This window comes from Prionailurus viverrinus, chromosome B3 (genome assembly GCF_022837055.1).
Source record: "Prionailurus viverrinus isolate Anna chromosome B3, UM_Priviv_1.0, whole genome shotgun sequence".
Lineage (NCBI taxonomy): Eukaryota > Metazoa > Chordata > Mammalia > Carnivora > Felidae > Prionailurus > Prionailurus viverrinus.
Genome location: NC_062566.1, coordinates 9,939,827 through 9,966,248, shown reverse-complemented (window position 1 = coordinate 9,966,248; position 26,422 = coordinate 9,939,827). Strand labels below are relative to the sequence as shown.

At 44.6% G+C, this 26,422-nt stretch overlaps 1 long non-coding RNA gene across 1 annotated transcript; it reads left to right on the top strand.

The window, feature by feature from the left end:
• The first annotated feature begins 6,983 nt into the window (after positions 1 to 6,983).
• On the top strand, positions 6,984 to 17,546 carry LOC125168558 (uncharacterized). Its single transcript, XR_007153200.1, has 4 exons — positions 6,984 to 7,131; positions 13,293 to 13,391; positions 14,217 to 14,357; positions 16,321 to 17,546. It is a non-coding gene; the product is annotated as an uncharacterized LOC125168558 (long non-coding RNA).
• Positions 17,547 to 26,422: the final 8,876 nt, after the last annotated feature.

Here is a 26,422-nt window from a genome sequence, read left to right as displayed (position 1 = left end):
TGGAGCCCCGCCTCAAGCTCTGTGCTGACGACTCGGAGCCTGCTTGGGAAACTTGCTCCTCCCCCCTCCCCCGCCCCTCTCCCGTTGTGCTCCCTCGCTCTCTCTCTCTCTCCACATAAATAAATAAACTTACAAAACTGTTAACATGTTGATCACGTTTTTAATATTTGTTGCAAACTCCTTAATTACAAGAACGGATGCCTTAATCAGCAGAACAGTAGATGAGTTTCGATGGAACCAAATCCTGGGCAGAATTTCAGTGTAGAGAGAGGTAGCCCGAGGCATTTTTCCTACCTCCCCGGCTGCCCACCGTTGTCCCCTTGAGACACTTGAGGCATGCAAACCTTGTGTCGTTGCTCAGCCCCCACGCCTCCTGTTTCCTGAAGCAGTGTTCCCTCAAGTGAACATCCCCCCACCTCTGACCCCTGAGCTAAACTTCCTTGTCTCCAATGCTGTCCATCCCAATGGGTTGTTCTGCAAGCTAATTGTCTGGAAGTTACTCATGCCAAAATGTGAAGCAATGATCACATCAGAGCAAAACGGGCAGCCTTTTGGAGCGCCTGGGTGCCCCAGTCGGATAGGCATCCGACTCTTTGATTTCCGCCCGTGTCGTGAACTCACGGTCCGTGAGTTCGAGCCCCGCATCGGGCTCTGCCCTGACGGTGCTGAACCTGCTTGGGATTCTCTCCCTCCCTCTCTCTGTCTCTCTGCCCCTCCCCAATTTGTGCTCTCTGAGTCTCTCAAAATAAATAAACTTAAAGACATTTAATACAATAAAGGGCAGCCTTTTGGATTAAAAGGAGCACCAGTGACCATGGCCATCCACCTTGAACTCTAACTAGAAGTAACAGTTTCGACAGGGGGAAGACGTCTACAAGCTTCTTCCTGAAGGGCAGTCACTCCCTCTTTTCCTTCCTCCCAATTCCCGCGCTTTAGATGAATGTGGGTCAGATGCTTGGCCTTCCTCTTTTGCACGGTCTCTGATCTTTGCTCTCACTCACGCCAAAATAGGTTTAACGCATCTGTTTCACTGGATCGACCAGGTGTCTTGTTAGAACTGGCTGGTTCTCTGGGTATTTCATAGCGATGTCCAAGAGCATCGTGCGTAGCCTTTTTGACGGTGTGTTGTGTTTCTCTGTCTTCTGTTTGGCATAATCACTCCAAAGAGAGTTATGCCGTGGTCGTGGGTTCCATAGGACTCTGCCGCGTGCAAGGGTGCGTCAGCTCAAGATGACCTGAGATCTGCAACGAGGGTCTCAAAAAGCAGGGTGGAAAAAGTCACCTCTTCTTCCAATTTCTGAAAATTCTGTGACCCTTTCGCTACATCCTTGGCCGTGCTGCTGGGCGGATTAAAAAACCGCGTAAGCCTGTGCATTTTTTTTTTTTAATGCACATATAGTATAATAAAAGCTAATGGCGATCCTTGATGACTTTTGTTGAAACTGGGGCACCTGCAATTTAATTGGCATTTCCCTCCCCAAAGCGCAGCTTTGGAGCACCTATCCCAGCTTGCCTGCACGGGCTGGAAAACTCGCTGGATTCGTATTTAACTTCCCCAGCCGTCAGATAGCATTCATTTGCGGTGGCACAAGGGTGGCTTGTGAAACTCTGAGGGAAAAGAAATCTGCCAAACTAGGTGGGGATTTTATACTGTCTAAAGTTAGAAATGCTCTGAACTCGATACGCAGCCTCCCTCACCCTGTATTTTGGCATTTCTAGGAAATGTTACATAAAGAGGGCCCCCCAAAAAAAAAAGTTAGACTCGACATCACAACTCGGGCACATATATCTTTTATTGTGGTAAAACTACATGGAAACCATAAGCAGCCCAAATTACTACCATGTGAACGGAATTCTTGGTGGGTTAGCACCCTTTGTGCGGACAAAGAGAGACCAAAAAGTATGCAAATTTCAAGCAAAACAAATGCGCACTTTTCTTAAAGCCAAAAGCCTTCATGTAATTTGGAACAACCAGTCTGCCTGAGTACGTTCTTATATGTAAGTGGAAATCCTTTTTGATATTTACACTACTGATTTCTTTAATCTCCACTTTGGAATTAATAGGACAATAACATCGGATTTCTTCTTCGGCTGCCCCTGCACTTAAGCATATTTACCCAAGTGTCTAGAGTAGGGATTGTACACATATCTCTAATCCACCTGCCTGTGTTAGTTAAAAGCCCAGATAAAATCAGCAGCCCTTAGATCTTAACCTTTTAAGTCTGAAATGTTTTTAAAGTCTGGCCAAGGCAACTGAAGCTGGGCTGTGCACGGGGAGGGGAAGAGGAAATCGAGGAGGGGAAAACAGCGGGGGAATTGGTCCATAAAAATTTTCTCGGCTTGAACCACTGTCTCATTCAAATGCGCCAAACATATGATAATAATAGTGACAATATCCATAAGAACTGGGGAGGGTGAATCTCGGGAAACAGAAGTAGTCTACGTTAGGATGCGGTGGCGTGGTCCCGTGGCTGGCTGGCTAGCTGTTTATCCAAACAAGTTGAACTCACTTTCCACTTTCCCTATGTGTGCATGTTGGGGAATGGATGGTGGGAACAGGGTCCACAGTATTTTGTAGATACAGATATCCTAATGATAAATGTGGAACACACTAAAAATACTAAAAACACAGCACCCTTGTTCCAGTATTTAAGTCCCCAGAGCAATTGCTGACAACAATTTGCATGCCACGTTTTCCCAGAATTTAACTTGGAGATCTAAAAGAAAAGACCAAAACCAGATCAGAGATACTCTAAACTTTTATTGAACACAGCTCATATGCTCATAGATCGACTCTTTTTACCTTGGCATTTTCTTATAGTCCTTGGACCAACCTATCCCTCCAAATAAATTAAATGGTGGTTGATGTTATTTCCAAATTGGGAGGTTACATGTTTTTCTTTATCATTTATTTTATAGTCTTTAAGTCAAGAAAATAGAAGGATCAAATCCAAAAACCAAAGAGCAATCATAGTACCTTTAAAAATTTTTTTTTAATGTTTATTTACTTTATATAGAGAGAGACAGAAAGAGCATGAGCAGGGGAGGGGCAGAGAGAGAGGGAGACACAGAATCGTGAAGCAGGCTCCAGACTCGGAGCTGTCAGTACAGAGCCTGACGCAAGGATCGAACCCACGAACCGAGCGATCGTGACCTGAGCCCAAGTCGGACGCTTAACCCACTGAGCCACCCGGGCGTCCCCAGGAATAATGCCTTGATACTTCTTTTACGATACACAGAGTTAAAACACCGTATGTTTTCTAAGCCACAGATCCAAAGCAAAACTGGCAATTGCTCATGAAGACGATGATCAAAAGATTGTTTTCTGCAGCTGTTTGTTTCACATATGTAGATATGGGTTGACATCACCAATCTAGCATTTCTTTACTGAAAGATTTCTTCATGAAATGACCATTAAAAGTCAGCCTATTGCTGGACCTACGCCTCACAGGCAGCGATACACACGCTCATCTTTGCATTTTTTACCTCGTCTCCATTTCTCCTCCAGGGTATATTTTCTTTATCTCTATGCCACTAGCGTAGTGTGGATGCTCAGGACCTATTTATCACGTGACCCACTTGAATTACGGAATAGCAACAGCCAACAACTTCGGGTTAAAACGCTCCCCCCCCCCCCCGCCAAAAATCCCACCCCAAGTTTAGTGTTTGTTTGTTTGTTTGTTTTTGAGTGAGTTCATGCTTGCTGCTGCTTCCTGGTAACATAGGGCGGTGGGGTGAATCCTCCACTGGGTAGCTGGGCACAAGCAGTCATTCTATCCAGAATGCGTTGGTCTTAGTCTCGGGGTTGCCGTGCGCTTAGCCCGGAATTCTCCAGTTCCTTTTCTTTCCATGATGCCAGCTGTAATGACAGGTTGAATATGCAAGCCAGACGTCAACGTGCACTTGACTGTTCTATACCAGCCACGGTACCATTAGCTGTATGAACATTATCTCGCTTAATGCGCATATTGGTCATATTGTAAGACTTAGGGATGATAAGAAACGAACTAAGGCTCATCTAGCCTCTGAAGGACAGAGCAAGGACTCCATCCAGGTTAGTGTGTCATGACTCACAATGAAAACAGTCTCATTCGTGCTCCTGGCTACTTCTGTCCTACAGTGTTGGTCTTCTGGAGTGTTTATCACTGTTCCGTCAAAATGCATTAACTCAGCAATAAAAAGACAACTCAATCTTTAAAATGAGCGGATGACTCGAAAAGACATTTCTCCAAAAAGGTAAACAAACGCCCCACAAGCATAGAAAAGGACACTCAATGTGACTAGTCATTAGGGCAGTATAAATTGTAACTGTAAGAAGATACTGCCTTGTACCGACTAGGATGGGTTTTTTTTTTAAATGCTTATTTCTTTTTTTGTGTGGGGAGTAGGTGCAGAGAGAGAGAGAGAGGGGAACACAGTTTTCAAAGTGGGCTAACTGCTGACAAAGTGAGCTATGTGGGGCTTGAACTCGTGAACTGTGAGACCATGGCCTGAGCTGAAGTCAGACACTTAACCAACTGAGCCACCCAGGTGCCCCTAGGGATGGCTATTAAAAAAAAAAACAAAAAATGAGAAAATAACTAGAGCAGGCAAGGGTCTAGAGGAACTAGAACGCTGGTGGAAATGTAAAATGTTGCAGCCACCGTGGAAGCAATTTGGCAGTTTCTCGAAAACTTAAATTTTTTTTTTCAACGTTTATTTATTTTTGGGACAGAGAGAGACAGAGCATGAACGGGGGAGGGGCAGAGAGAGAGGGAGACACAGAATCGGAAACAGGCTCCAGGCTCTGAGCCGTCAGCCCAGAGCCCAACGCGGGGCTCGAACTCCCGGACCGCGAGATCGTGACCTGGCTGAAGTCGGACGCTCAACCGACTGCGCCACCCAGGTGCCCCTCGAAAATTTAAACATAGAATCACCACATGCATGACCCAGCAATTCCACTCCTTGGTGTTTATGTCCAAAAAGTGAAAATATATGTTAAACAAAAATTGGGACACGAATGTTCAAGCAGATAATTCATAGTAGCCAAAAAAAAAAATGGAAACAACCACACGTCCAAGAACTGATGGACAGAGAAGACAGAATACGGCAGCCCGAAAAAAGGAATGGGACTGTGATACATGCTACAATGTAGGTCAACCTTGAGAACATTATTCTAAATGAGAGAAACTGGACATGAAGGAAAACCTATTGTGTGATTCTTTTTCTGGAAATGTCTAGAGTAGGCATCACCATAGAGACAGAAAGCAGATTAGCCGTCATCAGGGCCCCTGGTTGGGGTGGGGGGGGGGCAGGGAGAAGAAAATGGGGAGTGCTCGATGGGTTTCTTTTCGGGGTGATAAGAATGTTCTGGAATTATATAGTGGTGGAGGTTGCACAGCACTGTGAACTAAAAGCCACTGGACTTTAAAAGGATTAAAGGGGGAGATTTTTAGATGGTGTGGATTTTACCAGGAGAAAGACTGCACTATAAAGATGAGACATGTCCAACACTCAATCACCTTAACTCACCCCTTCCTGACATTAAAGGGTCAAGAGGGTCCCCGCGGTGAACTTGCCACGTACCTCCCTGCCCATCATTGGATGGAGAGCTCGGTTGCTTTTGTGAAGCGAGCCAAGGCGGTTACCAAAGGTGGGATTCGTGACCACGTACCCAGGAATTTGTCTCCGATCTACATTACCAGACATCGGTGGCTGATAGAAACACAAACGAACGATTCTCCTTAGGGTCCAGGAATAAACCCTAAGAGAGTGGGTGGTGGGTGAACGGAACCCGTGACATGCGTCGAGAAACAAAGGCCTAAGTCACGGAGGCGGATTTTTGTTCTGAACAAGGGTTCTAAGACAGATCCTTAGAAATGGTGTGAACCGAGAGACTAAGTGTGAGAAGGGACTCGGTTTTGCATCTTAAACCTTGGGTTATTAGTCTAAGGATTAGTGAGCGACAGAGTGGCCCAACTCTCCTACATATTAATACATTTACCACCTCTCCAGATGTGTGTTATATGGCCGTTTTGTGGAAGAAAGTAAGCCCGAGGGCTGTGGAAAAAAATATCCTTTTTGACGGTGTGAGTGCATCTTTCTTATCCTCTTCTGACTTTCTCTCTCAATCTAGGCTCAACAAGGGTCCCCATAGACACAGAATAAAGCGGTATTGTTTGGTGGGGGATTTAATTTCACTCCATCACAAGCGACCATCCCAGCCCTGTCATGGCAATTTGTCACACTTTTTTGTGCGCTCTATCTTTCTGAAGTTCCTTCTCCTCTGCTGTCCACCGCATAATCTCCTTCTCTGGGACAAAGCTGCCCAACATAATGAAAGAGGTGCAATTCGGAACGGAAAGTCAATGGACACAGTTATCAATTTGGGCCCCACACCCCCTGACTCCTGGGATTCCGCCCCAGCAGCCAAAGAGACGCTAGTGGGGCCTGCTGGGTAGGAAAAAAACGGCACCGCTGCGACGTTTGCTGAGGCCAAAGGAAGAGCTGGTGGCCGCTGGGTGATGTAATCCAACGCCCCACTGAAGAGACCACCACATAGAGGAGAGCCAGCAGCCCCCCATCAGCTCGCTCCGATTCAGCAGTACGGTTCGTGAGGACGCAGCTGACATTTGGCGCGGCCCTCTAAATTCGTTCTAGAAGAAAAATCTGGGGAGGACATCCCAGCAAGCAATCAATAGGTTGCCAACCCTTGGTGTGAGATTCCAGCCAGGGCTTAGGGCTGCTAACGCGAGGCAGAATATATTTTGAGACGACTTCGGGAATACAAATACCTCTAAACCACACCACGCCATCTCTCATTTGTGGAAACTCGAGCTCCGATCTTTGAGCGCCGTGAGAAGGATCTCTTTAGCAGTCACTCCTTAGCAATGTAACAGGATTTATGTTAAGCATTTACGGGGCATGGCATGTGACCAGTCTTTGTTCATTTCCTGCTTCCATGATCGGGGCGGGACTTTCCTTTTTGCCACTGGTCCTGTCACGGTTCCAGACATTTCCAAAGGGTCACCATTGAAGGTGTTAGTGAGTCCCTAATTTCTAGCATGGGCGTATAAATATTCCCACATTCCACGCCACTTGTACCAAAGCGTCTGTCTTCCACGACCGTGGAAAAGGAAGTTGATATTGCAGGTAATAGCACTCTTCTATATTACGATGTTTGTGATCAAGAGCCTAAAGTTGAAATTACTGCAAACGCATGAATCTGTAATTCACCTATGAATCTACTTGGCAATTCACGGTCAGCTGTGCTCCTTTATTTATTTATTTTTCACGTAGCCCTCAGCTCTGCTAAAACCACAAGGAAACGACAATGTCCGGGAAGGAAAAGAACCCACTTGTTATTTTTTTTGAAGTAACTCTTGAGAACATAGTGGGTGGGAGCAAATGTGGATTTGACATTGGCTCTGTCGCTCATTAATTGTGCGATCTTGGGGAAATTACTTCACTTTCACGTTCAGGTTGGTCTCCTCATTGAAAGAAAAGGGAAATCATAATCTCCATCTTTTAGGGGGATCTTGAAATTCAATAAGGTAAGTTGCAAGCCGGAATGCTGCAACCTGTAATTATTCTTTTCAGAAGTCTAAAGATTATGATTTGCGTTATATATTAATATATAGAGATATATGTTATATCTCTATATATGTATTTTTATTGCATATATCTATGTATATCTACAGAGCTATATAACATAATATAGAGTTATATAATATATAGAGTTAAATAGTAATAGACTCTTTATATAATATAGATATCTATAGATATATATCTTATATATATATATATCAGATATATTTATCTGATATATGTTACAAGCCTGAATGCTAAAACTTGTAATATTATTATTTCCAGAGGTCTAATGATTCTGACTTTTATTGTATAAAATATCTATAGATCTCTATATATCACATATATATATATATATCAGCTACATATATATCTCTCTTATATATATATATATCGGTTATATGTATATTTGTGTGTGTGTGTGTGTGTGCACGTGCACGTGCACTTGTGTGTGTATGTGGTTGGGGCTGCTAGCTCGTTCCCCTTCTGCTACTATTTAAAATTATTTATATCCAATCTCATTTCCTACCTTAATTCCCATCATTCACATACTCTAGGACAGTGACCTCTTTTCTCTTTTTTAATTAAGGTGAGCCATTTGCCACCACGTGGACTTCTCACTTACTTTCCCCTTCTCTGCAATGTTATTAGCCCAATGCTTAACATAGCTAAATTCTTTTTACCTCTTCGGACTCAACTCAAAAGTTAACCTTCTCAAAGAGACTTCTCTGGACCATCATGCTTAGCCTAGCTCCACTCCTGTCACCCTTTATTGATCACAATGGCTACCATGTTATTACTGCGCTTATCATGACATAAAAATTATACTAAAAGTATTTATTATCTGGGGTGCCTGGGTGGCTCAGGCGGTTAAGCATCCGACTGTGGCTCAGGTCATGATCTCGCAGTTTGTGAGTTTGAGCCCCACGTCGGGCTCTGTGCTGACCATGTTCTTTGCAGAGCAGAATGTCATGTCCCGGGTTTCCAGGATGAACAGGAGACATCGTTCCATCTCAGGAGCTCATTTGGGAAGACAGACAGGTGGTCGGGACCAACATAGCAAGCGGGGAAGAAAACAAGGGCTTGGGGATTGTGCAAAGCTTCATGCAAGAATCACTCTCTGAGTTCAGCCTCGATTTTTTTTTTAATGTTGTATTTATTTTTGAGAGAGACAGAGTGTGAGCCAGAGAAGGGCAAAGAGAGAGAGGGAGACACAATCTGAAGCAGGCTGTGGGCTCCAAGCTGATAGCACAGAGCCCGACGCAGGTCTGGGACTCACGAACCATGAGATCATGACCTGAGCCGAAGGCGATGCTTAACCGACTGAGCCACCCAGGTGCCCCAGCCTTGGTCTTAAAGGATGATAGTAGCTAATGGCAAGAGAAGACATTTTTGAAGGAAAGGAAGCCTCTGAATGACTAATCACATGCTGCATGGAAAAGGGAGATGTGATATTGCGATAGTGATTTATCGGGTGTGGTTGGAATATGCGCTGTGGGGACAGGCAGAAGTAGAAGTTGAAGTATGTGAACAGATAGGCTGGGGTCAATCATGAAACACCTTGAATGCTAGACTAAGGAGGCATGCATTATGTCACGGGCGCTGGGAAGGCTTGGACCCTTGTTCCTGCTGACTAACTTGCCTTCTTTGGCTTTTTCTTCTCTGCCACAGATTGAGTCTTTGCTCTACTTTTTAAGGTTAATTATTTTGAGAAAGAGAGAGAGAGAGAGAGAGAGAGAGAGAGAGAGAGAGAGAATGAACAGGGGAGGGGCAGAGAGAGAGAGAGGGAGAGGGAGAACCCCAAGCAGGCTCCACGCTGTCAGCACAGAGCCCCACGCGGGGCTTGACCTCACGAGATTATGACTTGAGCTGAAATCCAGGGTCAGGTGCATAAGCAGCTGAGCCACCCTGGTGCCCGAAGCCTTCCCTCCCTTTAAAATTCACCCTTATCTTCCTTGATCTATAGCGGACATTGGATAAGGCCAAGAGACATTTTTGGTTGTTGCAGTTGGAAGGGGGTATACTGGCATCCGGGGGACAGAGCCCAGGAATGCTGCTAAACATCCCAGGATGCATTGGACAGTCCCCATCACAAAAAAATTATCCAGTCTAAAATGTCAATAGTGTCAAGGTTGAGCAACCCTGATCTATAGGAATTCACGCTCTGAATTTTGGTTCTATCTTGTCCTATGTAGTTGTTTAACAGGGGACTAGGGGCCATCCCTCTGAGTCCTCAGTTCAGAGGACTGTCCCTGAGACCTTGAGTAGAACATGCACTGAGGGCTCATAGACCAGGAGTGATAGAGCAACTGTTTCTGTGTCAGTGTGTCCTCTGAGGGTGGAAAACCTTCATATATGACTCATCATTAGCCTTCTAGAGGTCCTGGATGAGCAGTGACTGTATATTTGAATTTTTGTTTAAGATGTTTTAACTCCAGCCATACATTTGAAGAGCAGAGATGCTACTCTCAAGTATGTTGAGTCTTTGGAGTAGCATTTTCTTTCTTCTTTCTCTTTCTTTCTTTCTTTCTTTCTTTCTTTCTTTTACAGCTAGAGAGTCTCCTCTCTCCCCCTTGATGTTCTCACTCACAATAATGATAGCATGCCTTGGGTAGTCTTGGAAAGACACAAATCTCTGGTGGCCTCTAGAGATTCTGTTCAAAGCTTTGTTTGGGTAAAAAATAATGCGGGGAGACATGGTAGTCTGGTAGCTACAGGGTCAAGAAGTGGCCCTGAAAGTCACTGAGGAAACTCCAGTGTGGACACGTGCATCTGGGGAGGGGCTTCAGAGGGAGTGAGCTCCCCGTTGGCTGGGTTATGGCCGTCTCATAGGATACAGGTTTGCAAAGACTGTGACTTTGTCCTCCCGTAACTTGGAAATTCACTGAAACAGCCCCAAGAGAAAATTGTGGAAGTCTTTCTTTCCGATCCAACATGGACCCCAGGTGGGGGAGGGGAACAGTCATCAGCACGCAAGCTACAGAGAGACACAATCCTGCTGAGCCAAGAAGCATCTGGATTCTCAGTTGGTTTGGAATTGTCCTGCTTGATCAGCTAAAGAGTTAGGTGATGGAAAAGGGGAGAGCTCATGGGCATCAGAGGCAGGGCGACATAAGAGGGGTAGAACACTGAGAAAAGCCCACTGTGAGCAGTTCGCTCCCAGAGAAGTTTCTGGATGGAGAGGTAAGCATTGTCTGTTTTTGTTTTGTTTTGTTTTGTTTTTTACTTTTATTTTTAAGTTTATTTATTTATTTTTGAGAGAGACAGAGAGAGAGAGAGAGAGAGAAAATGCCGAAGGGGCAGAGAGAAGGAGACAAAGAATCTCAAGCAGATTCCACGCCACCGGTGCAGAGCCCTATGTGGGGCTCCAACTCACAAACTGTGAGATCATGACCTGAGCCCAAGTTAAGAGTGCAACGCTTAACCAACTGAGACACCCAAGCGCCCCAAACATTGTCTGTCTTAAAAGAGTCTCTTTGGGGGCTGCTGAGACAATGGGTGTTCGTTACATAATGAAAGGCTGCCAGAAACTTACTATGCTGTAGTTGACATCACGGGTTTTTCGTAGGAATTAGAGTAATGGGGAGCATTTCCCCAGGCAAAGCTCTGGGTGGTCTTGTCCTGAGCAGAGAGAAAAGCAGATAGCAGGAGGCTTTCCAGATTCCTCTTCCGAGCATCAGTCTTCAAAGGAAAATGATCCACCTGGGAGAACAAGATGTTTCCAACAGACAGAGGAGAGACAGAAGCCTGAGGTCAGGCGAGCCCAGAATGGAGGCAGACTTGCCTCATAACAGCTGTGCTGCTGAGCCGGCTTCCACTTTGGGCCAGAAAGATATTTTTTTTTTTGTATGTTAATTCTTTTGTATTTCTTCCACATGCAACCTATCAACGCAACAAGAGGAAAAAAAAATCATTGTGTCTAAAACGCCAACCTCTTGCAGTTTGAAGCCCTGAATCACGTACGATTGTTAGCTTTTAAAACTTGTTTTCATTTTCTTGTTTTTAAATTTTTTTCTTTAACATTTATTTATTATTGAGAGACAGAGAGATACAGAGCGTGAGCAGGGGAGGGGTAGAGAGAGGGGGAGACACAGAATCCGAAGCAGGCTCCAGGCTCTGAGCTGTCGACACAGAGTCCGACGCGGGGCTCGAACTCACAAACCGCGAGATCATGACCTGAGCCGAGGTCGGTCGCTTAACCGACTGAGCCACCCAGGTGCCCCAAAACTTGTTTTCATTTTCTTTTTTTTTTTTTTTAATTTTTTTTTTCAACGTTTATTTATTTTTTGGGACAGAGAGAGACAGAGCATGAACGGGGGAGGGGCAGAGAGAGAGGGAGACACAGAATCGGAAACAGGCTCCAGGCTCTGAGCCATCAGCCCAGAGCCTGACGCGGGGCTCGAACTCCCGGACCGCGAGATCGTGACCTGGCTGAAGTCGGACGCTTAACCGACTGCGCCACCCAGGCGCCCCTGTTTTCATTTTCAAAAGTATTGTTGGTCTGATATCAGATGAGAGATGCTAACTTTGTGAACTGTTTGATCCGGAGAAAGCTTTCAAAATCTCTTTGGGCTTTTCGAATATGGAGCCACAAACCACCCCCAATAAGACAATTGTGATCATCTTTGTACTGCATCAAATGGTCTGTCAGTCCCTCTACCTTGAGGAGTTCCTACATTCACTTTCGAAATATAGAGTATTCATAGCCTCTTCCTAGGGTTCAGGACCATTAATATGGAAGGAGTCAATGTGTTAGTGCTGGTGTAGGGTGACAGTCTCACTCACCAGTCATGAGTTCTACTCACCAGTCATGGAACACTGGTTATGTCGGGCACCACGCCGCATAGCTGGTAACTACCGCGGACCGACTTTCCCAACTCCTTTCACAACCTCTCCTGCGGAGACACGTGGGGATAGGAAGAGAGGGTAACGATTACATTGACAATAGAACAGGATTCTTTAATAGCTTTTGTTCTCATTTACGGATATTCCCAACATACAGGTCAATATAAAATCCGCTTTGTTTATTTGTTTTAAGTTTATGTATTTACTTTGAGAGAGGTAGAGAGAGGACGAGTTGGGGAAGGGCAGAGAGAAAGGGGGAGAGAGAGAGAGAGAGAGAGAGAGAGAGAGAGAGAGAGAATCCCAAGCAGGCTCCACGCTTTGCACACAGAGCTGGACACGCAGCTCAAATTCACAAAACCAAGCAATCACGACCTGAGCTGAATCCAAGAGTGACATGCTTAATGGACTGAGCCACCCAGGGCTCCCCAAATCCCTTCAATTTAAAAGAAGCCTGAAGGAGAGTGGGTTGGTGACTGGCTTAAGGTCCCGTCCTTGGGCAGAGAGAACATTCAAATCATTAACTCCAACTTCAATCTCGTGCCCCATGTCTAGACTTCTCGGACTCAGTGCTAGTCTTTACCTGCCTCTGCGACTCAATCTTGGAGGAAACGGCCCTGAGATTTTCTTGGCTGCTGGCTTCGAACGTCGACCGTCACTCGTATCCTGAGACTTTTATGCCCACGAGACCCTGGTTGTCGTGGTGGGAGGCCACGTTGGTGCTGGTGATGTAGGGCATGTCGGTGAACGTGACGAATAAGTTGGAAAAAAAAAAGACTTCCAATAAAATTATTGGCGGGGTTGAATTGAGGTAAAATGCTCAGCACGATGTCTGACAGGTAGTATATTCCACAATCGGTACCTATTATTATTTATGAACACAGGTCCGGAGCTCTAGATATTTAAGAATCAAGACATTCTTCTGCGTGTAATTATTGTAAGCGACTGGGGGAAAGAAGGCTGCTCAAGACAAACCGTGAAAGGTAATGATGCTGGGTGAGGGCAGACATTGGGAAAGAGAAAATATAAGCAGCCGGAGACCTTCTCAAGGCTTGAGGTGATAATCACAGTTCACCTTGAGGAGGACGGTGTCTCCGGCTGTAGATTGACATCCAGTCCAAGTGTCACTCAGCGTGTCATTTAGCTCTTCAGGAGGAGTTTACTCTTGGAGGAAAATGAGGGCGACAAGCAGAGGTAGCTGGTCTTGTGAAGGCTCTAGAAATGATGGGTCTCCAGCTCACACCAAGTGTCAAAATGACCGCAGAGTGTGCCCAGCTCTCGGTCCCCTGGCCAGGTGACTTATGGAATGATGCCACCGGACGGTTACAGAGAGAAAGAAAGGGGGGGAAAAAAAGGTCATCCTCTAAAAAAGATGGTGGCATCTTGTTCAACAAATGCCCTTTGTGGGAATCAGCTGGCTGTAAACAGTTCCTCAGCAGTGTCCTTCGTGAGAGACACTGGGACGTTTTCAACCAACCTGGCTTTAATTCGGGGAGCAGGGGGCTACGCTGATCCACGTTTTTAAGAACATCTTCTTCAAGGTCAGTGAAAGATGCTAATTCTGGGTTCCGATCCAGACCGTCAACGAATGACAACGTGTCTTGTTTCTTCTAATTACTTGGATGGCAACTTTCCCTTCCCCCCACGCCTATCCAAACTGAACTGCCTCAGGATGGTGTGGGTTAGGTAGTAAAGTTCGAGAAGTGTTTCTAGTGAGCATTGACCGTGGGTAGTGACTACTGCTATGTTATTCATAAGTGACTACGTTCTTAATTCCATACGGGGTTCTCTTTGTCTACTACTTGTAGGGTCCTGTGATGGGCATAAAATGGACTACGCCAGGGGTGCTGTCCATATTCTGGGAAGCCACAGTCTAGGAAAAGGAGGGTGAAGCAATGCACTGCATTGTTTTCAATGCGATGCAGAACGGGCTAAAGAATTCAAGAAAGGTAAGTGCAAAGTGCTGAGGGAGTGAAGAGGAAAAAAGAAGTCCCTGAATAGGCTTCCCTGACCCAACCCATTACAGTGAACCTTGCTGGTCCCGAAATCTTCAGGCACCACGCACTAGACACAGCTCTCGGCATTTGGGAATCATCAGGAAACAAAATAGGCAAAGATTTTCTGCTCTCCTGGTGCTTAAATTCCTGTGGGAGGTGGGGGTGGGGTGGGGACAGACAATGACCAACCCTCGTAGTAAATTATTTCTCAACTTGCTTAAGTCTTGCCGGGAAGAAAAGAAAAGAAAGAAAAAAGAAAAGAAAAGGAAAGGAAAGGAAAGGAAAGGAAAGGAAAGAAAAGAAAAGAAAAGCTCCCTCCCAAAGTAACTCCACATGGCCTGGAATCATATGCCTGCCTGCCAAGCAAGGATTATTCTGCCCTTGCCACACTCTTTGCTATATTAGGGCCAGAAATGAAAACTATTCATGGAATAAACTGATAGGTGATTAAAGGATGTTATTTGAAGTTATGGCTATATGGATGGATGGTAAGGCTGTACCATTTGTGCATTGCGAATGCAGAAACCATTAATTGGCCGAGATCCTCACAGATATATGCATACATGAACGTATGTATAATCACGACGCCTCTGCTTCTAGATTCAGGAAAACGAGACACTAAGTGTGTTAACAAGGTGTAGAGAGGAATACTAATAAGGGTGTAGATCCTGACTTTCTCCAATCAGGAAAGCTGGTTTGGCAATTTTTATGAAATCGACCAGCGGGTTCGGTCTAACACCTGTTCGATGCAGTCAAAAATGTCAAAAATTCTGTGACTGCATTGACAGGTGTGAAGCTGACCGACCGGTCGATTCCATCAAAGCAGTGGAACCATTTGTGCTCGTAGATACATTTCAGACCCAATATAGAAAAAGAGAATTTGGGGACTTAGTGAGTAATCTCCTTGAGGGCCATTTTGACTCAGAGGATGGGTAGTTAAGTCAGCATCTTGCAAAATCATTCGACGCCAGCGGGGAATTTAAGCTTCCGCATTACCTGAAGAGCAGCCCATAACCTTTGCTGGAAATAAGTCAACGTTGTTGACGGTACCTGCCCTGATCTTCTTGCACAGTCGACCACTATGATTTCATCTGCACTTTCCTTTGAAAGCCTGGCTATTCAGGGCGCCCGTTTCAATGCTCTTATTTTCCTGAGAAGGAATTCTTATGAGGGTGCTACGGAGGAGTACAAGTGGAATAAATCTACATTTTTGTTATCATGGCCTATCAGTCTCATGGAGTGAGTGGAAAAATGTCCACTTTCAATATCTATAACTCAGCAGTTTTTCTCACAAGGGTGATTTCTTAGCGACAGGAAGGAGGCTCTGAGAGTAAACGCGTGGGACTCAAAAGGAGCTAAATATGTTTAAGTTTGTCCAATTGCGTACATTTTCTCTGAAGATGGATGAATATAGAGGACAACCCCTGCCCCCCTCTCCCAATTCAGTGTTAGTGCTTGTTTGTTGTTGTTGTTGTTGTTGTTGGCCAATGGGGACAAGTATGAATTTTAAGAAACCACCATCATGGCCCGGAGAATCCTCCTTTGGACCCCTGTGTTCAGGGACAGGCTCATCTGCATAAAGTCTACCACATTAGAGACCAAAAGGACTGGCCAGCCTCTCCCACGGTCTGAAGTGAACGCTTGCCTTTGTGCAGCCCACTCCTCTCTGAACTTGAAATCCAATTGGCCAACAATTAAAGCCAATTAGCACGTGAGGAAAATAAACCGAAGGCTCTCCCCCTTGTGTTTTCCATGGCGGATAGAAAGCTAGTTAGCTCAAGGCATTAGCATAGCTGTGTATCGGGCCGGCGTATGACGGAGACTAGTTGGCTTAAAGTATTAGGAGACCAGTGTAGCGGCTGGCGCGGCAGGACCGTGTTATTCTGAGCTAACAGCTGCCAAACATTCTTGACAGGAGATGAGGCAGATGTCCAAGGACAATCAAAGGGAGAAGAAAGTTTAAGCCAACGTTTGCCTATCTCATATTCTCTGCTTGATCCTCAGCCTCGACAGTGCACAGCTGTTACATTTCAAGGTCCAGAGGCTGCCCCCCGCCTCCCCCACACCCCCTTGCTTATTCTCCGAGAGCGACCGCTCAGCGTTCCTGGCCGGCCCCCCTTACAGGTCCCCTCACTGGGAAGGCTGGCCCTTCCCGGTGCCTTTACAGTTTTCTCAACACTCTGAATGTTTGGGGCGGAATTCCATAGGGTGTGATAATCACAGGATTCGGGACTGAAAAACCTCTACAGGTCAACCCTAAACAGGCCAGCCGATCGGGAGACAAGATATGCTCTGGCCAAAGCGGTGTGTTCGTGGAGGTAAGAAATCAAGTACACAGTGAAGACAAGAGGGGCAATCCACGTGAAATCTGAACGTTGTGGGGTTCCTCGGAGAGCTGTCGACATTCCCTCGCGTTGTTTAAATAAATATAAGGAATGCGGGAGTAACGATTGGAGTACAAAGGCCCGTTATGGATAAACAGATAATACGCAAGGGGACTGAGGTCCCTAGCACATTGGCGTGTTGTGTGTGTCTTGCGGGGGGAAGCGAGGGGGCTTCTTGTCTCGCCATCGCTAAGACCCTTCAAGTCCCCCCGCGCAACCCTACGCTTACTCGCTAAAACCCTTTATTGTCCTACTTGACACGGCACATAGAGAAAACGGACAATCCTTTCACGTTGCTAACCAGCCTCGGAAGCGAATTAAACGGTAGAATCTTCTCGAAGGAGGAGCCTGGGTGATTGCCCAAACTGTTATACGTGCCGTCCCTCCGCTGATGAAGAGCAACACAAATGTTCATGTTAAAGAAAAAAAAAAAAAAAAGAAAAGAAAGGAAATTCAAGATTTTCCCTCGGAAGACCTTCCCGGGAAAACTTAAGCACTGCTTGGTATTTTGTGTGGACCCTCACCTCTGATAAGTGATACGCACTCGTCCTACCGAATTCTAATGATTTGATGAAAACAACCCTAGCGCCGGTCCGTGCCCAGAAGCCTCTGGAAAGATGTGCTGTGCTCTCTTACGGGCCTCGGTACGTCTGGAGCCAGGATATAGTATGTGCTCAGTGTGTTTATCGATCAAATAAATGAAAGGAAGACATGAACGAAGGCAATGAGTACTTAATTGCATGCCAAACCCATTGAAAATACATACGAAAAAAAGAGAGAGGGAGAGAGCCAAACCATACGAGGCTCTTAAAAACTGAGAACCAACTGAGCGTTGATGGGGGGTGGGGGGTGGGGGGTGGGAGGGAGGGGAAAGTGGGTGATGGGCATCGAGGAGGGCACCTGTTGGGATGAGCACTGGGTGCTGCATGGAAACCAATTGGACAATGAATTTCATATTAAAAAAAAAAAAGAAAAAGAAAATACATACGAGTAATGAACACTCCCGTGGGTTTCACAGAGAAATCGCCGAAAGCCATATTTCCAGCCGATTACCTGCAAAGAACTCAATATGAAATAGTTTCTTTTAAAAACACTAACTGGTCTGGAGTTCTTGTATTTCAACAAAAAAATATCTATTTAAAAAAAAAAACACAACTATTGGAATTAGAAAGGGGTTTTAAAACTCCATCTATTTCTACCCCGGCAACTAATTACAGGGATAACGTTCACACATACTAGCATTGCAGGTGCAAATATTTAATTGTATGTGCAAGCCAGGTGGTGAAATGCCTCCTTTACTACGTGTTCAATTGTGTCTGCTCTCGCTGCCCCTTCAATTAGCTGTGGGTGCAAAAAACAGAGACCTAGCCGAGGCCCTATTAAAACGAGGCCTATATATTCGCCAGCCTTTTATCTGTGAGGGGGAAGGGGTTGTGCATTTTGCATTTCAGTTTAGTTGCTCCTGGCTGGGGCCCGGGGGAGTCACTTGGGCAAGCTAGTTAGCCAAGAGCAGCTGAACTTTGCCTGATAAGAATTGCACACAGTTGCAGAGCTAGCCGTCTGCTCCCCTCCACGAGCTGGGGCATTAAACCGGGATCTCTATTTAGAGCTACGTGGCTTGCTTAATTCCGAAGGTACTTGAAAAATCAGGTGGAGTTTTTCCCTGCGAGATCGGAACAGGAAGGTTGGATCGAAACATGTGAAACAGGCAGGCCCTCCTTAACCGAAAGTCTTACTTAACTTTAGCTGAGTCCTATTTCCCTTCGAGAGCCGAGGGGTCCGTTTGAAGGACAGGGACACATTGTGAGGTCTCGATCTTTTCTTTCGAACGTAACCAATTCAACAAGCTATTTGGGGAGCTAAAACCCAATTATACGTCATCTTGTCTGAGAATGTACGCGGTTAAAATTTGACCGAGGCCGAGATTAGACGATAATCAACGTAGTGGTGAGTCCTGTACGTTTGGGAAGGGATCGGAATGATCTTCATAACGGCAGGAGTTTGGACTCAGTGGCTCCGAGTTCCAGTTTTCCTCCCCTAGCTGTGTGACTTCAGACACGGTATTTCACATCTCTGATCCTCAGTTTCCTCTCCTGTCAGATGGGGCCGCTCACGTCTACCTCACTGGGCTATATGAGCGCCAAAGCAGATGTACTTGAAGTACCCCTGGGTGGTTCTCGGAAGCCATGACGGGGCTCTGTTGAGGGGAACTACTTTGCCTCTCCCAGAGGAAAAGAATGTTGAGGAAATTTCTATTCGCCTACCGGCCGGGGAGCCCAGGCGAGGGACCCACTAGACATCCTGGACATATATCCAATTTTTACCCTTCAAGAGTTGATGACCGTGTTCACGTCTGCAGTGATGCATTATTGGATTTTTAGCGGGAGCAATAAATCACAGCCTTCTGAATCTTAATGTTTACATTTTTCGGGAACTTAAATACGTTTCAATAATCTGGCATCATTCTATCTTAAAAGTTTTCCTCTGTCATCTTGGGCTGCTCATATTTTTAGGGGACTATCGATTTAGACACAGGGGATCTAAATTTTTGTTTCTAATTCTTATGCTCCTGCCTAGTTTTGAATCTTATCATTTATTCACAGTTCGTGACTTTTTATGGTGCTCATAGGGTGCCATGTATTAAAGGTGATTTGAAGTTGTGTCTTCAAGTCCAGGGTCCCCAGTCATCTCTCTCTCTCTCTCTCTTTCTCACACACACACACACACACACACACACACCAAGGCTTTCCTGGGATTTTCAATAATTCATTGTGATATCTTAGATGCACGAATGTGGAACCTGCTGGAGAGAAAATGCTTGGCCTGGGCACAGAGATTGTGGGAATGCTAACACTAGGTGGCCAAAAGAACGCTTCATCATTAATCATGATGCCCTCCACTCACTTCGAACACTCACCGCTCACCAAAGAACACCTGGGCTTCGTCAATGGCTCCCACCCATGGTCCCGGTTGCTTTTCTTTGGAGTTTGAGAACCAGTTCCTCCTGGGTGCTCAGGGGTGACAAGAGGTAAGCCCACTTAGGAAAACTCTGGGAGCTTGTAATAGGGCTCACAGGGATGGGAAAAGGTAATTGGCTTCAACAAGACTATTTTTCGATGGTAATTGTGTGTAACTGCCAGAACTTCCTCCTGATAAAGACAGACGCTGGAAAACCGTTTGGCCCTTTTTTCCTTAAGTTCGTTTATTTATTTACTTTTGAGAGGGAGGGAGACAGAGGCAGGGAGAGAGGGAGATCAGCCGAGGGCAGAGCCTGACGGGGAGCCTGAACTCAAGAACCCCGTGAGATCATGACGAAGCAGAAATCAAGATTCAGGTACTTAACCAACTGAGCCACCCAGGCGCCCCAACCTTTTGTCACTTTGAATGCAAAAGCATCGTATAATAAGTGACGATGACAATAATATTAACCATTTATTATGGGGTCACCACAGGCTAGGCACCACATGAATTGCTTTGCATATATTACATATGTTCATTTACGTGGTAATTAAGACTCATCTTCTTGAAAAACTTAAGTTAGGGGCGCCTGGGTGGCGCAGTCGGTTAAGCGTCCGACTTCAACCAGGTCACGATCTCGAGGTCCGTGAGTTCGAGCCCGCGTCGGGCTCTGGGCTGATGGCTCAGAGCCTGGAGCCTGTTTCCGATTCTGTGTCTCCCTCTCTCTCTGCCCCTCCCCCGTTCATGCTCTGTCTCTCTCTGTCCCAAAAATAAATAAACGTTGAAAAAAAAAAGAAAAACTTACATTAAATTGGACCCAAACCTCCATTTTACTTACGGTGGAAAGTCTGGTGTCTCGCCCCCAATACCTCAGAGACTCCTCTGATTATGTTCTTTTTTATTTTTTAAATTTATTTTTGAGAGAGAGAAAGAGAGAGAGGCCAAGCCGGGGAGGGGCAGAGAAAGAGAGAGAGAGAGAGAGAGAGAGAGAGAGAGAGAAAGAATCCCAAGCAAGCTCCGAGCTGTCAGCAAAGAGCATGACGCGGGACTCGAACTCACAAACTGCGAGATCATGAGCTGAGCCGAAACCAAGAGTCAGACGTCTAACCGACGGAGCCACCCAGGCACGCCTCCTCTGAGTATTTCTAGTCATTTCTGCCCTGGTTTGTTTTTGACTTCTCTTGAGTGTTCACCCGATAGCATCTCACCTCCTCTGGCTCCTCCCTCTGCACCCCAGGGACACAGGCAAGAACCATCTCTTTGCAATGACTTCTCCAAAGAAACAAAACACAACAAAACAAAATACAGGGTGGTAAGCAGCTGTGTGCACAACAAACTTTAATAAGTTGGAAGAAAAGGGTTACTTTACAGCAAAACAGACCACTGGAAGCTTAATGTTGGACATTCTTACCTACGAGGGTCTCTGGCCACTCCCGCTGCCTAATTTCTCCCCTCACATCTCACCTTTGAGGCAGAGCAGTTCTCCTGTCCAGATGACGCAAGGTGTGATGGTAAATGTCCTTTCTGGCTTCAAATACGCTCAGAGTAGAAATGAGTGTAAGATGGAATCTGAAGGACTCACGAAGTTGGAGGCTATGAAAGGAGAAGTGGCATAAACAAGCAGAAATGTCCTTTATCGGATAGGCTAAGCCTAATACAGGGAAAACTAAACCAGTCTGTGTCTCTCTAGAGACGTGCCATAGAGCATGGTGCTTATAGTGAACGATTCTGTACCGTATACTTAAAACTCTGTTCCGAGGGCAGATCTCAAGTTATGTGTTCTTAGTATAATCAAAACAAAACAAAACACAACCCTGATTTTCTCTAGTCAGTGCGACCAAAAGGAAACAGCGACATAATTGCGTTAAGAACAAAGCCAAAACAACCTGTTTGTTGCTGGACTCATCGAAAGAGTTCAAAGCCAATCTTCTGACTGTTCCCCAGTGTAGTGTAGTCACGTGTTGTTACTATTACTGTTTGATCAAAACAGTCATAGACAAGTGGGTATCTGAGCCATAACCTTTTCTTCATAGGCGATCCATTAGCTTCCGTGTAGGTAAGGAAATGATTCCAAACCCTATTTCTTGTTACACAACATTTTCCCTTTTCCTGCATCGATTCTTCCCAATGCACCAATAGCCAAACACGATGTGCTTGGCAGAGGGACAGGCCGTCATGGCACAGTTAGCAGAGGAGAGACAGAGACAGACGGAGCGAAGCTGAAACCTGTTTTAAATAGCCTGATCACTTTGTTATCCAAACTCCGGATTGGAAACATGGACTGGGAAACCAGAATAATGGTGGGTGGAAACAAGCTCCTCCTTGCTCAACGAAACATTGGGAGCATTAACCCTGGTATTTATTGCTTATTTTAACGACGGTGCCGAGCAAGCACTTTCTTAGCCTACCTTGCAAAAATATATAATTCATATGCCTAATATTTCGCCCCAGTTCCCCTTGCATATTTTACAGTTTGAGACTGTTTGTGTGTTTGCTATATATCAGCTGACACCTTTGTAAAATCTTTATATCGAATGCCTTTGGCAACTATGTGCCACATAATAGCATTACCATTTGTAATTTTTGTAGTGCTGATTTTCTTGTAAGCTTTGCTCTATGCATTATAAGAAGGAAGGATTTTAAAAACCTTATCGATACTTCTTCCTAAATGACCTTCTTTGGTGTTGTGAGAAGGCATAACTACTCCACCTTGACTTTCCTGTTGTCTTCCATTAAAAACTTGAATCAATTAAATATTTTTTTTTTTTTTTGGAGATGCTGTTACCAACAATACAATCCTTCACCAGGATTCTCTTTGTAATTGACGTTTGGAGGTTTTAGACACTGTGTGCTGCTCTCCATAGTGTCCAAAAATCATGATTTATTTTTATTTCAGAGCCTTCCTGCTTCCCTAGAAAAGAATTTGAGGTTGTTTATACCAAAGACAATTAAATGATGAATTAGATGGAATTACACAGAAAGCGAGACCCAAAGCTCACTAACATTATTCCTAAAATGTAGGTAGCTGTAATTCTATAAATCATCTAGAACACAAACTCCACAAGAGCAGGGACTTTGGTCACCACCAAATGTGGAGTTAAGTGTCTAGACGTCAGTATGTGCCCCCATATATTTATTTGTTGAATCAACATTAAATTCAGTTTGGGTTTTCCCAGAAGCTGATGCATGAAGGGGAATGTGATGGAATGTATGTGTCATTGTAGAGACGTGTATATTTATTTATCTATTTGTTTGGCTTTTTGTTTATATTTTAGAGAGGGAGAGCATGAGTGGGGAGAGTGGCACAGGTGGGGGAGAGAGAGAGAGAGAGAGAGAGAGAGAGAGAGAGAATCCCAAGTAGGTTCTACGCTCAGTATAGACCCTTATGCAGGGCTTGATCCCACAACCCTGGGATTATGACCTGAGCCTAAATCAAGAGTCAGACACTCAATTGACTGAGCCACCCGGAGGCCCCTGAGGATTGTACATTTGAAGGAACTCAGAGCTCTGCTGGTAAAGACCTCATTTTGCAGATGAGAAAACAGGGAGCTGAAAAGGGAATGCAGAAGAGAATTCTAGAGTTCATACCTTCTGGTCCCTGGTCAGGGAGTGTTCTCCTGCGTCAGTACCGGAGCATCTAACCACCTTCATTCTATGGAGAACAAGCTACTGATACGGGTTCTCTGAGTGGGCCACAGAGTATGTTGGTGTGTCCGTGAAGGAAAATCCTTCTGTCTCAATTTATCTATTTCTGCACCCTCTGCCAGAAGTGACTCCATTACATGGTTGTAATGGGGTACAGGACATCTTGCGATTGTCTTTCCCCATGTCCTGTGGCCCAAGAACAAACACGGGGAAGCGACCTGCTATAAAGAGAGATCAAGCTTGAAGAATATTCAAATGCCACCATTTTGAAATATGGGTGACCATTTTGTGGGCAAAATTCAATCCCCTTCTTCTAAAAAAAAGTAATGTAATTTATCACCTGATATATCAAGAAGTTGTGAATCTAAATGTTATGAAAAATATAAACAAATAACATTCAATATTAATTATTATATTATTCAACTGTCGGGGGGGTACATACACGTGTGCATAGGATCTATTTTGTCTTCTTCAGAGAACCCTCTCTTTCCCTTTGGGAAATCAACTCTCTCCACTCTCAGGCTATGTGGTTATGGTAGGACAGCCCCTCTCCTACCTCATTCAATATGCATACACTACAATTCCGGGCTATAACCCAAATCAGGCCAATGAGACACAAGGCCCTCATCAATTCAGTTCAATTCAATCTCTCCTACACGTTGAGTGTCTCTTACTATGGTCCTTTAAATCTTTATTTACAACAATGATCTTTAGAATGGTAATTCAGAGGCATCGTGGAAAAGTTTATATATATATATATATTTTAACATTTATTTATTATTGAGAGACAGAGAGACAGAGCACGAGCAGGGGAGGGTCAGAGAGAGAGGGAGACACAGAATCTGAGGCAGGCTCCAGGCTCTGAGCTGTCAGCACAGAGCCCGAGGCAGGGCTCGAACTCACAAACCGCGAGATCATGACCTGAGCCAAAGTGGGACGCTCAACTGACTGAGCCACCTGGAAAAGTTGAAATGATAGAAGAAAACTCAGTTATGATCAGGAGCAATCCATAATAATCTACAAAAACATGCCTATACATTTAAGAAAAGTTTTCGATAGTAAGTTGAAACAAAAAGGCTTTCCCGTGTAATTAAAAAATTAAACTGACCGGCATTTCAGTCCCTGAGGAGAGCAATTCATTTGAGTTTGATTGTAGACATTTTGGAAGGATTTTACCTTCTGGAAACAAAAATTTGCTTAACACAAGTTATTCCACGAACGAAGTTACAGAATGTGGTTTTAAAAACAAACTGCCCCGAAGTGGCAAATTTACATGTAGGTCAAGGAAGTAAGCGTTTGTCAGCTTTAAGATTCCATAGTGCTAATTCACCAGTTGATTAATTAAGCAAACAAACGATTTTTAAATATTTTTTCCTAGACAGTTATTCTAATTGTTTATGTTGGCTATACTCTTTTTCCGGTTACGGCATTTTCTAGTGTGCTATACAGAAACATAACAACCACTGCCATAGAGTAGATTGCGCGATCTAATAATTTTGAAATAAACTCGATTAACGCATCCAGGTTGGGCTTCCCATTCAGAACTTCGCAGTGTGAATGTGCACAGCAGTTTTGCGATACTTGGTGCTACATGCAAAGTTTTCTAAATGTATTTGGTTTTAATATGTATATATACATATATTTGAAGCACATCTCTCAAGGCTGGTGTTCTAAGAAGTGTATTTTAGAAAACCGCTCTAAAAGTTAGTAGTTTTGAACCCTTCCCACCATCTTGCCACCTATTAGCCTTGTACCTTCTACGTATTTGCTGTGCGTTATACAGTAAAGCAATTATTTGCACTACGGGTCCTCTCCCCACCCAAAACAAACAAACAAACAAACAAACAAACAAACAAAACCCATGAATTAATTTACTTTTGAGTGACTCACGCTACCCTAATAAGAGTTCTGCAAACCCAGGGCTGAGTCTAAAGCATAGGGAAATGTGATGCCCTTCCTTTCCGAACATTGCCATTAGATTTTCTGCTCAACCGCCCTCTGGTAAAAGGGGAAAGTGGCCAACAATAGGAGAAAGAAAATAACGAAGAATACGCTGTATTCAACAGAGAAGCCTCAGAGAAACCTGTGGAGTTACATATACCTGTAATTTTTACTTTAGAAAATGCCCAGGGGCCCCCCGGGTGGCTCAGTCGGTTAAACGTCCGACTTGGGCTCAGGTCATGATCCCACAGTCTGTGAGTTTGAGCCCTGCATCGGGCTCTGTGCTGACAGCTCGGAGCCTGGAGCCTGCTTCGGATTCTGTGTCTCCCTCTCTCTCTGCCCCTCCCCTGCTCGTGCTCTGTCTCTCTCAAAAATAAATACACATAAAAAAAAAAAAAAAGAAAGAAAATGCCCAATGGCCCATGAGAAAAATTTCCTGACATGGCCAATATATTTGTATTAACTGACAAAATGCCCGTTTAGATCTCTGCTTTCAGATGGCAATTGCGTGAGAACTCATATGAGTGAGGCTTGGGGCGGGGGCGGGGGTGCATGTTATATTATGCATTATAATGTGATCATTTCAGTATTCAAACTCCAGATTAGGAATTTGACATTTTAAAAATTCCACCGAAATTGGACTACAAAATATAATAGGTTTAGGCACCTGCTCTAATAAGATTGCATAAAAATATCCCAACAGCCTTACCATAAACATATTTTACAATATCAGAGTCAAATTTTATTACATCATTATGAGAATGTTCCACTGGGCCACATGATTGGCTATTGAAACAGAGCGGGATGCTGATATTGTGGCACAAACATGCCATCACACTTCCCTAATAAAAGTTTTATTGTATCCCCACGCACATTAAAAACAACACTAACTGCATTAATACATTGTAATTTACTTTTTTGTTATAGAACAAATAACAAACTGGGTGCTAATGAGATCATATTTTCCATTATCCCAAAGCAACCCGCTGGTCTATCCAGCCTTCTGAGGTTTTGCCTAAAAAATGAAGTCCCCTCGTATTACTCAACTGTGTGCACTTGTCTAGAATGTTTTTATTTCTTACCCTACTG